The 14,410-nt window shown below is 42.1% G+C and overlaps 1 pseudogene; it reads right to left on the reverse strand.

Annotated features, from left to right (window-relative positions):
• Positions 1-9,195: 9,195 nt before the first annotated feature.
• Positions 9,196-14,021, reverse strand: LOC123033471 (annotated as a pseudogene).
• Positions 14,022-14,410: the final 389 nt, after the last annotated feature.

Here is a 14,410-nt window from a genome sequence, read left to right on the forward strand (position 1 = left end):
AACTGCCCCTTGGGCCTGATGGTGTTGTTACTTAATGTCAGGTTGGTCCATAATAAAACATCCCTCATCCACGATCTGATTGTGGATGAGGGGGGCGACCTGGCTTGCATCACAGAGACCTGGGCAGGAGAGGGGAACGTATCCCCCTCTCAACTGTGTCCACCCGGGTATCTGGTTTAGCATCGGCCATGCCCGGGGCGGGGGGAGGGAAGGGGGTCGCTTTAGTTTAATGAGCCTCTATTTCCCTTGCAGGTCTTCCTGTCCTCTCAAGGCTGGGTCAAGAGTGCCTCTACTTGGAGTTGGGCGACCGAGACAGATTAGGGATTCTGTTGGTGTACCGTGCACCCTTCTGCTCAACAGACTCCCTGCCTGAGCTGACAGAGATCGTCTCGGACCTGGTGTTGAGGACTTCCAGGATGTTGGTCCTGGGGGACTTCAATCTCCATCCCAAGTCTGATCTGACCGGGGTGGCTCAGGACTTCATGGCTTCCGTGATGGCCATGGGGCTGTCTCAACATGTCATTGGCCCAACCCATGAATGTGGACACACGCTAGACCTGGTTTTCTCAACAGGGCAGGAAGAGGCTGATCTGAGGGTGAGAAATCTGTGTCTGACTCCCCTGTCATGGTCAAACCACTTCCTCATGAGGTTTGAGCTTGATGGGGGCCCTTCCCTCTGTAAGGGTGTGGACCCTATTGTGCTGGTTTGCCCTTGGAGCCGGCTGGATCCGGCTGGATTCCTGAAAGCTCTGGGGGAGTTTCCGGTTGATAAGACTGGTGCTCCTGTCGATGCTCTGATCGAACTGTGCAAGAGGAAAATGACCAGAACTATTGACACGATTGCTCCTAAGCGTCCTCTCCTGCCAGGCAGAGCCCGTTCATCCCCTTGGTACACACCTGAATTACAGGTGATGAAGCAGGTTGGGAGACAGCTAGAGCATAGGTGGAGGAAATCACGGGAAGAATCTGACTGAACACACTTAAGAGCCCATTATCGGGCTTATGCTGTGGTGGTGAGGGTGGCGAAGAAGAAATTCTTCTCCACTTCCATTGCCTCCTCACAGTGCCATCCAGCAGAACTTTTTCAGGTAGTACAGGGGCTGGTACAGCCAGGCCCCAAGAAAGATCCTGTACCACCCTCGATAACCTGCTGTGATGACTTTGCCAGCACTTCAAAGAGAAAGTCGCTCAGATTCATCACGAGCTGGACTCCACTAGTGACTCAAATTCCTTTGGGGAGGTGCCAATGTTACTGTCTGGTCACATATTGTTGGATGAGTTTCAGTTATTGCGGCCTGATGATGTGGACAAGGTGCTTGGACAAGTACATACCACCACCTGTTTACTGGACCCTTGCCCATCGTGGCTACTGTCCAAAGCCAAAGATGGGATTGGTTCCTGGACCCTGGAAGTCATCAACACCTCTTTGAGGGCTGGCTGGGTGCCTGCCCCTTTAAAGGAGGTGGTGGTCAGGCCAGTCCTAAAGAAGGCATCCCTGGATCCAGAGATAGCTGCCAATTATAGACCGGTGGCCAACATCCCATTCCTGGGCAAGGAGTTGGAACGGGTGGCGGCAGGACAACTCCAAGTTCTCTTGGATGAGACTGATTATCTGGATCCATTTCAGTCCAGCTTCATACCTGGGTATGGTACTGAATCTGCCTTGGTCGCCCTGTACGATGACCTGTGCAGGGAGAAAGACAGGGGGAGTGCATCCCTGCTGGTTCTCCTGGACCTCTCGGCAGCTTGCGATACCATCGACCATGGTATCCTTCTGGATAGGCTAAGGGGACTGGGAGTAGGAGGCACTGCTTGGCAGTGGTTCCGCTCCTACCTGGACGGCTGATTCCAGAAGGTGATGCTGGGAGACTTTACCTCTGCACTATGGCAACTATGCCATGGCGTTCCGCAGGAGTCTATTCTGTCCCCCTTGCTATTCAACATCTACATGAAACCGCTGGGACAGATCATCTTGAGGTGTGCGCTGCGGAGACATCAGTATGCTGATGATACCCAGCTCTACCTCTCTTTTTCAACCAATCCAGGTGAGGCAGTGGCTGTACTGAACCGGTGCCTGGCCGAGGTAATGGGCTGGATGAGGGTTAATAAACTGAAGCTCAATCCAGACAAGATGGAAGTCCTGCTGGTGGGTGGTTCAAACTCCTGGGTAGGTGACTTGGATCTTGTCCTGAATGGGGTTTCATTCTCTCTAAAGGTCAGGGTCCTCAGCTTGGGAGTGCTCCTCGACCTGAAGCTGACTTTGGAAGCTCAAGTGTTGGCAGTGGCGAGGAACGCTTTCCATCAGCTTCGGCTAATCCGTCAGCTGCGTCCCTACCTGGAGGACGACTGCCTAGCAACAGTGATGCATGCATTGGTTACTTCCCGGCTGGATTTCTGTAATGTGCTCTACTTGGGGCTGCCCTTGAAGACAGTCCGGATACTTCAGATGGTGAAAAATAGAGGGGCCAGGTTGCTGATGGGGACTGGACGTTATTCTCATATAACCCCAGTCCTCTACCAGCTTCACTGGCTCCCCATTGAAGTCAGGGCTCAATTCAAGGTGTGGGTAATCACTTATAAAGTCCTTAACGGCTTGGGACCTGGATACCTAAAGGAACGCCTACGGCCATATTTGCCCTCCCGCCCCTTGAGATTGGCAGCAGAGGCTCTCCTCCGGGAGACTTCAGTGAGAGATGTCAGGACACAAAGTACCCAGAGGAGGGCTATCTCTGTGATGGTGCCCCATCTGTGGAATGCGCTCCCCAGAGAGGTCCACCTGGTGCCATCTTTATTTGTTTTTCGGTGCCAGGCAAAGACCTTTTTATTCAAACAGCATTTTAATCATGTTTCATATTTATATATTTTATTATGCAGCCAGTGTGTTTCCAGGTTTTAATTGTAATTGTTATTGTTTTATTTACTACTTTTGTGAGCCGTCCCGAGGCAATGTAGCAAGGGGATGGCATATAAAAACTTTAAATAAATAAATAAATAAATAAATAAATAAATATCATGAAATCCACTCTCATGCAGGAAATCCAATATTAGAAATCTCTCCTTGAAGAGCCTCATAGACACTGTATGAAGGACCTCCAGCATAGGGTCAGTATAAAAGACATTAGGGAAGTGAGACCCTCTTCCTTGAATATTCACTTTTATTTTATTATTTATTCATTTAATTAGGAAGCTTCTATGCCACCCCATTCGCCGAAGCCTCGGGGCGGCTCACAATAATAAATAAACGCAACATAAAAACAATGTAACAACTTTTATTGTCTCTACCCTGAAAACTGTTGTAACATTGATGTCAAATCTACTACTGTGCTCAAAGATGAGAACAGGTTTTGCCTTCTACTGAACTCAGAAATATTCAGAATGTTAAAATCTTCATTTATTTTTCTTCCAGCTAAACATATAACACTTTCTTCAACCACTCCTCAATTCAGCCTTTCCCCCATACACCTCCGTATTTTGATTCCCCTCTTCTGAACCTCCTCCAATTTGTCTTTAGCTGTTAATGGGAGCCCCCAGAACAGGGCTTATTGTAGCTCATGTGGTCAGACTGGTTTCAAATAAAGTGGAAATTCCTTTGTACCACCTCTAAAATCTCAGTATATTAATGTGAACTACAATTCCAGCATTTCAAGTGCAGCCCAAGGCAAAAGAAAGTGTCCTTGGGTTCAATGGAAGTTTTTCATTGGAAAGGGTGCATAATGCTTGGCCCAAGTGTGGTGACTATGTCAAGGCTAATGAGTACACTAAAATTCTGCCACATTGAGTTGTGATCAGAGATCATAATAATTTGTTTAAAATGTCTAAAGTGGAGAAGACTTGTCCAAATGTCTGGAAATGTTCAGAGACCATAAAGAAATGTTCATTTTAAAAGTCCTGAGAAGTTCAGGAAACTTAGTTACATTTGGAGAAGAGAAAGCATTTTAAAACAAAGATGACTTTACCTGCAACTCATGAGTGAGCCAAATGAATGTTCATGCAGCTTTTTTACCAATGTTTCACTAAAATGAAAACAATAGCATGACACACCTGCAAAAACCCTACACCCCAAGCGTATATCTTACCTGTGGAGTCTTCCAGATTGATGAAAGGATGGCTACATTGGCAGAGATTTCAGAGAGACATCCCCCAATGATAGCTATCAGAACAGTCTGGTTATGACACTTGTAGTTGGGGATAAGCCTGCGTTGTGTGGAAAGCAGGCAGAGGGTGGCCTTGAAGGTCATTTTTACTGTGTAGTAGCTATTGAGCATGTGGAAGCCCAGGGAGATATTGGGTAAGATGTGGGGGTTCTCATTGATCTCCTTCACAGCAAAAGCCAAGGCCAGGACATGCTGGTAGTTCTTCGGCACAGAACTGAAAGAAGCAGCACACATTGTTTCATCAGGAAACATGCATTTGCAGTCTGTGTCACCTTTATCTTTATGCTTACAAGAAAGAAGGCAAGCTGAAAGTCTTTTTTTGGAACTGGAAAGGAAGATAATAGAGGGAAGTAAAAGAAGGTAAAATCTTTGAAGTGGATTTTTCTTCATTTCAAAGGTAAAATGGATTTTTCTCCAGGGAGAAGAGAAGGACTTGAAATACTTAGAGATCAGGCCAGAGCTGAATGCATTCCTGCATGTGTTAAATTGAGCTGACTGCCACAAAAATCAACTGAACAAGTAAATAGCTCCTATGTAGGGTTTGATGTTTCTCTTCTCTTTCCCTTTCTGACATTATCTGTGGAGGCCGTGAAGGTCCATAGTGAAACGCACAAGATTTATTCTCCTCAATGAGCCCCATAGAGGAAAATGCCCCCAGTAGCTGTGTGACGCAAAACAATGGAGACGGCACGTAGAGCTGCAACTATCAAGAAACCCAAATCTGTTGGAATGCCATCTCCCTCAGATCATAAATAATTTATACTGATTGGATAGCGATGCTTTCAGCATGATGTATAATTAGAATATATTTAAGTGGAAGAGCTAGATTGTGATTGAGAAAGAACTTTGCCTTACATGGGTTCCCCAAGCAGTGTCTGTGCAGGCTGTTCCATGAAAGTGAGGCGATTATAGAGAGAGATGACTTGTGAAACAATCTCACCGATGACAAGGTCACCTGGCTGGTAAAATTCATGTGGAATGGAAAGGGCATCTTCAGTTGTGGTGCATTTAATATAAGGTCTCTTGCACACATGACAACATAGATGTGCTGAAAGCACCAACATCACCTTGAGCATCCTGTTGAGAAAATGTCTTCTGCAAAGCTCCATTGCTCTATCTCATTAACACCTTTTTACAGATTCATGTGGATGATTTTGCTAGCACCTCCTTTAAAGTTTGCATAGTTCCATTGCTTCTCAACAGAAAGCATGGACAGTGGGAAAGTCTGCAGTACAGTACAGTGGTCCCAGAGATATTTCTTTCTTTTTGTCCACCAGTGTCCCAGAACACTTTATCTTCATCTTCCCTCCTTAGGCTCGGAGGCAGCATCCCCATTATATGCTTCTTTTCCTTTTAAATATCAACATCTATCACAATTTTACAACATTAGATTTCTGGAGATTTTGTTAAGTGGAGACTCTGATGTTAGAAACATCCCTGAAATGATCAACCAAATGAAAGGCAGTGCCCTGCCCTTTGCTCGGTTGAAATCTGAAGATAACATTGAGTTATAGCTTTTTACAGATGCTGATTGTTGATTGTGGCTCTTGTGCACAGGCCATAGAAAATCATGGATTAACACAATGGAAACCAATGATTTAGATAATTACACAGGAGATTATCAGCTTGACAGTGTGTTTGGCATTCCATAGGGTTGAGAAAATTGACAGGGGTACTACCCTGCCTCCTCCATTTGTTGTTTTCCTATTTGAGAGCCAGTACTCTGTTGTCATAAAGAATGATGGACTGGGACTCATGAGAAATTTCCCAGAAGAGGCAACACTAAGTTCTCAGAGCACAGAGGAGCAGGGCTGGGTCAAAATAATTTGCGATCCTGTTCTGTGCTTCCTGATCCTGAGACTCATACTAGGTGGATTCAGGCAGGATAAAATGGAGAAGCCATCTTGAGTTCCTTGCAAGATGAAGGGAGGCCTATTAAAAACAGCATGATGATGACTGAAATGGAAAGAATATTGTGAACTTCAGCCAAAGCTGTCTGTACCTCAGGGGATTTCAGAGTCAACAGTATCCATTGTGCAGCTTCAGCAATAGATTTTCAATGGATTTCCCCCCACCCACCTATTATTAAAAGCATAATGTTTTTAAAACTGTACTCATCATGAAAAGTCTACATTCCCAAGGATATTGGAAAGTGCTTTCTAAAAGACAGAAGGCAGAATGTCTCCTTGAAAATACAGCAGAATGCTCTTATATTATCTCTTGTGTTTGTGGTGGAGGGTGGGGGGCTTCAGGAGAAGTCAAGCTACTTTTTTTCTCTTTTATCACAGTGGGGTTTTTAAAAAATAGAATGAGGGGGACTTCCGGTATGGCATCGGGACGAGATAGCGGTGATGAATGGGGCTCTGTTATCACTCTGGTAATTGTTCGGTAGTGGGCCATGGGAGGCTCATCTAAGCCCTGTCGGAGTGAAGATAGAGTGCCTGGGGAATCTTCTGGACGGTGTGGGGTGGCAACGCCACATCTACTGGGAGAAAATCAGGCATTTCTAAACCGGACAATACGGGGGGAATTTAGCCCCCCCAAGTCCTTGATATCCAGCTTATAATTGAGGAATCTAGCTAGAAATCTGTCAGATTTACTGGGAAAAACATTGTTATTTTTATTTTTTTTACAACACTACCCGTGGAAAAGCTGTATTTGTTGCTAATTGGCATAAAGAAAAAAGAAAAAGCCCTTTGGATGGAGGGAGGAATTCCCCCCCCCATGGAATTTCAAGTGGTGACTGAAAATGAGATGAGAGAGATGGAGGTAAGAAATACTCTTTAAGTAAGAAGAGGGTTTTTTTTTTTCCTGTAATCTCTCCAAGGGCTAAAAATCAAAATAAATAATTACTGTGGAATTGAATGATAGAAGGATCTTTCTCGTATGTTGGATCTTTGTCAAGAACTGATAGAAGGATATAATTTGCCTGTTGAAGTGGCCATTTTTCTTACTGTTTCTGGGACCTTTGCTAAAGTACCTGGACATTTGCTAAGCCTTTGTTTCTAAGTGACTTAGACTAAAAAGAAAGCTGAAAATTCCCTTTTGCTGCCACTCCGGATCTGGATTTATAGTAAATATACTTATTTTTATATGTCTTTCCTTTATCGTCTTTTTTATTTTGTTGCTGTTTTGCAACTTTTGGCAAAAATTGATATTAGTATGGAAGAATTACAGAAGACACTTTCGGCAATAAGGGTTCTTTAACAGTTTTGCAATCATCCCAACAGGTGATACTAAAACAGCAGGTGACCATTTTAATTGAACAAGTTAATCTTTTTTTAATTGAACAAAAAGAACATTTTGACAAATTAGACAATTCCTTTAATGAGACTTTGGGCATACAAATCAAAATTGAACAGAATATACAAAATATGCAACAAGTAGATGGAAAATCTGAAATGGTGAATAAAGAAATTCAACCAGGAAAGCCAATAAGTAAGCTATCATGGGACTTGCTTGTAAAAAAGCAACAAGCAGATGGAAAATTCGAAATAGTGGATAAAGCAATACAATTAGTAAAGCCAATAAGCAAGTTTTCATGGGATCTGCTCATCAGGTTGGAGAAGGAGAAGACAGCTTAGGAAGGAGTACTGTCTGTTGGGCTACAGGCACTAACAATTGAAGACGTATACTGACTTATTACAGGCACTACAATGATTTAAAATAAAGGAAGAAGAAAGATTGGGCAGAGGTGTAAAGAAAAAATAAGAGAATTTTTTATTTTTAAAAAGGAATGATTTAAATAGGCTGGCATGTTTATATGTGATATGGAAAGGCTAAGCTACTATTGGTGACAAAAGGGGTGTCTATAAGTGAGATACGTTAAAGATTGTAAAGAGTTGGGCTCATATAAGGAGTTAATTGTATTTGATTAAATGATGTTTAAGTTAGATGAAACATTAGTAACTTAGCTTAAAGAGAGCTTGTTTAAAAGACATGATAGGTAATAGATGTCACCAAATAGATTAGTTGAGATATCTTTAAACAGGTTAAGTGGATGTTGGATATGTGAACATAAGTTGGGTATTTTTTTATGACATAAAGTAAAAATAAGAGAACTTATCTTAAAAAGGAATGACTTAAATGGGTTGGCAGGCTTATATGTGATATAGAAAGGCTAAGCTACTGTTGTTGGTGACATAAGGGTGGATATAAGCAAGTTATGTTAAAAATTGTAAAGAGTTGGATTCTTATAAGGAGTTAACTGTATTTGACTAAATGATGTTTGAGCTAGATGAAACATTAGCAACTAAGCTTAAAGAAAGCTTGTTTAAAAGATATTATAGGTTTTAGTTGCCACCAAACAGATTAGCTAAGATGTCTTTAAAGATGTTAAATGGATGTTTCTGATTTTATTTGTAACTGTGGTAGTGAGGAATTTATTTATGTAATATTGGAAAAATGAAAAGATTTTGAATTGTGTAGAAATGTTTAGATAGAATTTATCATTGAAGAAGAAAGAAGATATTGACTTTCATCCAGCTTGGAGATTCTTTCCTTTAATATTGGCTAAGAGAAATAGGACTTTGCAAGAAATGAATGGACTGATTTTACTGATGAAGGAGAAAGAAGATAGTGACTTCTATCAAATTTGGAACTTCTTTTTTATTGGCTGGAGAAACGGGACTTGGTTTAGATCTAAATATGTTTTCAAGTTATTATAAATGGATTTGAATATGATCATAGAATGTTAAAAGATATGTAGTAGGGGGCTGACCCAGTAAGTCCGATGTATGTGATGATTGATGTTTTTAGTATTAATTTAAATTTTTAATAAAATTTCTTTAAAAAAATAGAATGAGGGATATGGTGTGCATTCTATTCCCTTCCTTTTTAATTTTTACTTAGCTTGTCTTTACTGTATCTTATGTCTTGATTTTGCATACTAATTTCCAAACCTGTACCTTCCCAAATCTACTCCAAACCAAAAGGAGAGTAAGCACTGTTATTCACATTCTCCTACCATCCCCATCAGTAGCATTTCCAGGAAAATATCTATCGCTTCAGTTTTTCTTTCTTGTCAGATGCTCCCTGTTGTTCAGCTCAGGCTGAGTACAGTAACGTAGCATTTGGGGACAAAGATGCAGCCCAACAACCCAGCACTGGACGACAAGATGGCAAAGATTTCCACGGCCACCAAGTATTTCCCTTTGGTGCTCAGGTAAGCTGGAACAAAGGACAACCACACACTGCAGAAGACCAGCATACTGAAGGTGATGAACTTGGTCTCGTTGAAAGCATAAGGCAACTTCCTGGCCAGGAAAGCCACAGTGAAGCTGACTATAGCCAGGGATCCCAAGTAGCCAAGGACACAATACAGCATGGGAGCAGAGCCCTCATTGCATTCTAGAATGATTTTGTCATCCAGTGAATGCAGGTCCACATCCAGAAATGGAGGGGTCATGCCTAGCCAAAGTGCACAAATGGCTGCTTGAATCAAGGAGCCAGAAAGGGCAATGGAATTGGCTAGTCCTTTCCCCATCCTTTTCCTCATCCTGGATCCTGGCTTTGTAGCCATGAATGCCAGAAGCACAGTAATGGTTTTAGCCAAGATGCTGGAAAGGGCCACAGAGAAGACAGTGCCGAAAACCATTTGTTGCAGGAGGCATGTCACCTGTCCAATGAAGAGCAAGGTGGAGAGGAAGCAAAGAAGAGAGAAGTGAGGAGGATGTAGGTGATGCTTCGGTTGTTGGCTTTGACTATGGGGGTGTCCTTGTGCTTGAGAAAAGTGCCAAGCACCAAAGTTGTGATGAAAGAGAATGAAATGGCCAAGGAAGTCAAGGTGATACCTAGAGCTTCAATGTTAGAGAGGAAGCTTAGAATCTTGGGAATACTTTGTGATTGTTCCTTGTTGGGATATTGACCATCTGCACATTTTATGCAAGCATCTATATCTGGAATGAAGGTGCAAAAGGAAAATTATTCAATGATGCTTATGAAATCAATTAACCTATAAAACAAGCAGGTAGTGTTTGGCAAATGTCATGCCAACGTTGCCTGTAAGCTCATTTAGAACATTGGAATGATAATGATGCAGTTCTTTCCAATGTAGTGTAGAAGCTTGCGGCACAATGTGTCAGCTTTAAAATTGTGAGTGTTGTAACTCTTGTGTTACAGTCTTAAGAAAAATAAATGCAGTTGGAGAGCACTTCGTGGCAGTTTATATCTCCTGCTGCCACCAGAACCTACAGATGCTCATCTTTGACCCTAAAAACCTCAGCACAAATCATAGCAAAATTTATCTTGTCCAACATCTTGGACCTGAATGGACCAAGCAGACAATGTTTTCATGCATTCATACTCTATTTATAGCTTTCCTTTTTTCTTCAAGTGTTCAAAGCACCTTATGTGGGTTTCATGGAAGAGTTTTAGGTTTTGGCTGATCTTACACATCAAGTGGACTTTTAGGAAGCTGCCTAGAACCCCTCTGCTCCCCCCACAAACCTGCTTCAAAGTGCTGCACCCCATTTCTGTGATGACTTGTACCTTCCTTGTGGGAGATCATGCCTTCTGGGCATGGAGCACAGCCATTAGCAGCAAAATTTCTCCTGCTCTTTCTTTTTTCTGCTGTAGCCAGGATAGCAGTTGTTGTTGCACATGGAAGTGGGCATCCCCTATAGAAAAGCATGGAGGTAAAAAGTTAAGTCATCACCTGTGCAGAGTTGCCATGCACACACTTCTTCAGAAAGGACTGAAGAGGAAATTAGATCCTTGGACCCATTTCCATGAGAATCTGCCTGTCTAGAAATCCATGAGCCTGAAATCATTGGTATCCAGGGATCCCATGATCTAGAAACGCTTTTTGTGTATTCCATTCCCATGGACTTGGAGTTTCAGTGGGAAAGCAGACATTGATGGAAAGAAAGAGGAGATGCAGTGGATGTGGTATACCTGGATTTCAGCAAGGCCTTTGACAAAGTGCCCCATGATATCCTGGTGGACAAACTGAAGAGTTTTAGGATGCAGCAAAGCACTGTCTGGTGGATTAGGGCATGGTTGACTGGCCGAAAGCAGAAGGTAACCATTAATGGGGAATCATCGGGATAACAGCCAGTGACAAGCGGGGTCATAATCAATCACATTACCTTCAAAACTAGAAAAGTTGGGTCAGTGTATATATAAGAATTTGCAGCTGTGGCTCACCTGATTAAAGCTGGTATGCCACCTGATTTTGCCAGCATTAAGGGTTAACTCTTGTCCTGCAGGAGCCTGGGGGTCCAGGCTTCCAACTTTCACTCTAGCCATGGAACCATTGAGGAACATCAGCCAGTTGGTAACATCAAACTCTGCAACCAGTTCTCCATTTGTATTGAAATTCACAGTGTCCCCAGCATTGTTATTGAATGAGATGCTGCTTAGAAAGTGATGGAGCTAGGATGAAGGGAATAATTAGCAGGGATACTGAAATTACTACAATGAACTTCAAAGGTGTGTTCCCAACAGCATCTGGAGTATTCCTTTGTTGGAGCAATGTAGGCAATGCAATCTTTCTTGATGAACTGATCTTCCAATTGCATCTATATTGGAGACAGATTCTGAATAATCATTCTAAAAATCCCCTGTGACTGAATTGGAGCCACATTTAGTGATGCCTGAAGAAATGTGTTGGATGCAGATGCGCCATTTGTTGAGTAGGCTCACTGAAAACTAGAGTGCCATACATTTTTCTCTATCTGTCTACCTGCTCTGGTACTGCCCTTTCCAGCTGGTACTACCATTTCAAATGCATTAACTGGATCATTCCTGCTGATACTGTTTTATGTAGAGGTAGACCTCCATTTACTTCTGGACTGTAAGTTCACAACCTCTGTTGTTAAAATGTGTTGAGATGCACTTACTCGCCACTGTTGCAAATTTTGATATTCCAGAATCTCTCTTTCTGCCAGTCTTCTGTGTTTGGAGCTGGTCTCATAGATGGCATGCAAAGCACATGCAACAGCATAGGCAGCACTGTATATGTTATAGCTGTGGCCGGTCATCTTCATTTCAAAGAAGGCTCCAGGAAGACTCTCCAGCTTCTCATCCCCTGAGCAGATCTTCTTATCCTGCCTTCCATCAGGCATTTTTAGTAAACAGTTGAATGCCTGTTGCCAGAAGTCCTGGATAAAAAAATCTTTTTTAGCCCATGAAGGCTTAACAGCCTCTGTAAATGTTTGGAATCCTAATGGTTGATTAGAGTGAACAGAGAAGGAAATGGAACCATGAAAAGTTTGCATATCCCACATCTTTTGAAGTGAATGTGATGCGAAATCCCAGTGGGAAGTAAGAATCCATAATTTACTCAGTGGTGGCAAATCCAAAAAGGGTGCTAGAAACAACAACAGAGTCAAAGACTGAAAAGAGGGAGGTTCTCCATATACAAAGACTACAGTGGCTTTGCTCTCAATGACAGTATCGTAGCTTTTCCACTGCTGCAACATCCCATCTATCACCTGGTCTACATAATTCCATTTTGGAATTCTCACTATGAAGGCATCACAGATGAGATTCTGGGCAAGCATTGGCACCATTGTCTGCAGGAACCTTTCTCCTTTGTCATCATCCACAGCACCAAGCCCAATCCAAGTCCATTTGAAAAGCTGAAGTAGCCGCACAACTCCCTTGTACTGTTGAGCTTCATTTGGGACCATCTGGTACAGAAAAGGGAAGAAGCCTTTGCCCCCTTGTCCTGGCAGAAATGATCCATAGGTGATCTGAAAGAAATACTTACATGTTAAAATCTAGAAATAATGTTAAATCCTCTGTGATGAAGGTAATCCAGAATTAGAATCCTTCCCTTGAAGACCTTTAGAGGTCTTTAATGTAAGTCCTGCAGAATAGTGCAAGAGCAAAAGAGGCCCAGTAGGAAAGATCCTTCCTGACAGATATTCAGTTCCATTATTTTGCTCTATTTACCATGAAGACTGTTCTTCTAAAATTGAGGTAAAATCTAGTGCTGTTCTCTGGGAGCAGAGAAGAAGTTTCTGCCTTCTTCTACTAAACATGTGTTCAGGTATTTGAATAATGCAGTAATATTTGATCACTTTTTCTTCAGTATAAACACATTACAATTTAATCAACTTCCCTCTCTGCACATTCCCCCATACTTTCCAGCATTTTTATTCAGTTCTTCTGAACTTCCAATTTCTCAATAGCTGTAAAGGGCAGTCCACAAAGAAGACTCCGTTCAAATGATGTGGTCTGAATAGTGTGATATAAAGTCATATTTATTATTTACAGCCTTGAAAGTTTTATTCATTCTAATCAAATGGCTAAAATTCTTGCATATGAAGTACAGTCCAAGGCAAAGGAAAGGGTCCCTGGGTCGAATAGGGATTTTTTTTTTTTGGAAGGGGGTGCATTTTTGGTGGCAAAATAGTGGTCACTTTATTACTCCTAATTGGTATTCTCAAATACTTGAATATTGAGAGGAGATCAGTAATCATATTAATCTGTATTAAACGTCTAAAATGGAAATGGCTTTGCCTTGCTTCTGGAAATGTTCAGGTGTCATGAAGATACATTCATTTTACAAACCTGGAGAAGTTCATCAGAGTTAGTTACATTTTGAGAAGTCACAGCATTTTAAAACAAAAACTTTGCCTGCACATTTCATGAGTGTGCTGAATGAAAGATCATGCAGATGTTTTTCCAATGCTACATTTAAATGAAAAAGATAGTGTGTCACACTTGAAAACCCCACACCCCAAACATATGTTTTACCTGTGGAGTCTTCCAGATTGCTGAAGGGATGACCACATTGGCAGAGATTTCAGAGAGGCATCCCCCAATGAGAGCTATCAGAACAGTCTGGTCATGACACTTGAAGTTGGGGACAAACCTGTGTTGTGTAGAAAGCAGGTTGAGGGTGGCCTTGAAGGTCATCTTGGCTGTGTAGTAGCTATTGAGGATGTGGAAGCCCAGGGAAATATTGGGTAAGATGTGGGGGTTCTCATTGATCTCCTTCACAGCAAAAGCCAAGGCCAGGACATGCTGGTAGTTCTTAGGCACAGAACTGGAAGAAGAGGCAAAGGTAGTTTCATCAGGAACGTAACAGCATCATGCATTGCACTCTATTTCAGCATCACCATCATGCTTATGCTTCCATGACAGCTTGAAATCATCATAGAGAATTGAAAAGGAAAATAAGAGAGGGAAGTAAAAGAAGGTAAAGATTTCAAAATGATTTTTCTTCAATGATTAGTTAAGGACTTCAAGTGTTTTGATATCAGTCCAGTGCTGAATATCATATTGTGTGGATTAATTCTAGTTGG

Source organism: Varanus komodoensis, unplaced genomic scaffold (assembly GCF_004798865.1).
Source record: "Varanus komodoensis strain SLA01 unplaced genomic scaffold, ASM479886v1 scaffold62, whole genome shotgun sequence".
In the NCBI taxonomy this organism is placed as follows: Eukaryota; Metazoa; Chordata; class Lepidosauria; order Squamata; family Varanidae; genus Varanus; species Varanus komodoensis.